This window comes from Nannospalax galili, unplaced genomic scaffold (genome assembly GCF_000622305.1).
Source record: "Nannospalax galili isolate Female #2095 unplaced genomic scaffold, S.galili_v1.0 scaffold32, whole genome shotgun sequence".
In the NCBI taxonomy this organism is placed as follows: domain Eukaryota; kingdom Metazoa; phylum Chordata; class Mammalia; order Rodentia; family Spalacidae; genus Nannospalax; species Nannospalax galili.
The window spans coordinates 6,812,089-6,814,628 of NW_008335297.1; positions in this window are offsets into that span (position 1 = coordinate 6,812,089).

Here is a 2,540-nt window from a genome sequence, read left to right on the forward strand (position 1 = left end):
GGAAACAAAAGAGGATAGTAGGCCATACATACCATGAGAGCAGAAGAGGGACTATATGGAGGGAGGGAAGAGGCCCACAAAGGAGAGGGCAGGGGCAGGGAGGGCGGTGGGAGGATAAGAACAAAGAATAATGATATATGTATGAAAAGATCAGAAAGAAACCCTCCTTTTGCAATTCAAAAAATTAATAAAGCCAAGCTTGGTAACTCATACCTCTAATCTTAGCACTCAGTACACAGAGGCAAGAAGATTGCTCCAAGTTCAAAGTTAGCCTAATCTACAAAAGAATACAGGTTCTGAGCTACCCTAGGCTACATAATAAAAGTCTATCTCAAAAAAGAAAAATCATACCAGCACTTGGGAGGCAGAGACAGAAGGATCTCTATGAGATCAAGACCAGCCTGGTCTACACAGTGAGTTCTAGGCCAGCTGGGGTTCCAGGGAGACCCTGATTCAAAAAGACCAAAAAAAACAAAAACTAATTAATAAATTAAAAATTAATTAATGGGGGGAAGTATATTTGTTGCTTTGCTGTTGCTGTGATAAAATGCCGTAGAAAAGTTTATTTTGGCTTACGGTTCTAGAGGAATAGGAGTCTATCAAGGGAAGCAGGGAGGACATGAAGAAGTGGGGTGAGACTATGAGCTCTCAAAATCCACCCCCAGTGACACACTTCCTCCAGCAAGGCCACACCCCTTAAAGATTCCATAACCTCTCAAACAATACCACCGCTGGGAATTCTGGCCTGGAAAAATGGCTCAGTGGTTAAGAGCACTGGCTGCTCTTGCAGAGGACCTGGGTTCAATTCCCAGCACCCACACAACAGCTAACAACTGTCTGTAACTCCAGTTGCAGGGGATCTGACATCCTCTTCTGACCTACACAGGCATTGCATGACATGGGTGCACTTACATACATAAACTCATACACATGAAATAAAAATAATTAAAAATTTTAAAAAGCTCAAATACTTGAGCCTATGGGGGACATTTGTCATTCAGCTATCACAGTAGTGCTGGAAACTGTCATTCTAGCTGTGCTTCCTCCATCATTTCACTTTGAAGAAAACTCAACTGAAGAGCAACACATGGGGTGGGAACCCTACCTGCTCTCAGCCCAAGATTGTTCATATCAAGCACCACTGAGTTTCCATCCTCACTGCTCAAGCTGGAGGTTTCTTACGCTGGTCATGAACATATTATTTCAAACCCATCTGGCCTTTTACTGCCGTCTGTTTTCATTTTGCCACTCTTCTCCCCAGGTCACCCATGAAGATGTTTTCCAAAAGAAGTAAGTTAAGGAAGTGAAATTAAATCTCTGACATATGCCATTCAGCTTTGCTCAGCACCCCATGTCCCTAGGTTGTTCTGGGCAGAACTTAAGACTTCATTCTTCCTAGCCTTGTTGGATGGGGGTAGGGACAGGCATGAAAGGAAATGTAGATAGTTCAGTGGTTCTGTGAATACTTTAGCTTCATATGAGTGAGGGGCAATAACTGCTCTCATTTCTCACTTGGTGGAATCCAAACAAGAGAATGGCTAAGGTAAAATATCCTGATGACATACAGACTCTGTATTACTTTGTAACTTTTAAGTTATAAAGAAAAACTCTGAAGGCAGAATTCATTATTTAAGAAATGAAATTGAATTAGCGGTTATAATTTTGTACCTTCCCGTCCTCAAAGACAGCATCTTGCTAAACCAAGGATGAAATAACCTTTAATTTCACAATGAGGGGCACTTGAGCGCCATTTTTCAGTGCTGCTCTGGTTAGAGCATCAAAAACTGATTCTGGGAACCTGGACAGATGTCATCTGGTAATGGGGAGGGTGTGGTGAGTGGGGAGAAAGTGGTCATTGTTTTTCAGTTATGATGGTAATTGACATTGTGTTAAGTGCTAAGTAGGTGGTAAGTGCTGCAAAACAAGCTGATTGCAAAATGTCTGCAGATATTATTTGGGACCTTATACCCTCTTTAGGTTGAAAGAAAGAAAGAAAAAAGAGAAACCATTATAAACAAGGTATGGTGGCTCACATTTATAATCCCAGCGTTTGGGAAGTAAAGGAAAGGAATTTAAGGTCATCTTCAACCATATAGTGGGTTTGAGGCCAGCTTGAGCTGCATAAAACCCACTCTCAAACAAACAAAAATTAAGGTGTAAATAGAGGGAGAAGCCACCCTTTATCATCTGTTAATAATGAACTATATAATAATTTTCTCTTGTATTTTTTTGTCTTTGTTCTTTTTACCCTGGAATTTCTTAGCAATCAAGTTGTGTTCCCAAGGCTCAACATTTTACAGAGCCCAAGAGCTAGGTAGGATCTTAGAAACCATCAGAGGTTGGTGCAATAGCTCAGCAGGTAAGGGCACTTGCCACCCAGCTTCATGACCATCCTTGGGACCTACATGGTGGAGGGACAGAACTGATTCCTGCAAGTTGTTTTCTGATCTCCACACTCCACACTCACTCCAAGGTACTCCAATACACGCGCACACACACACACACACACACACACACACACACACACACATAAATAAATA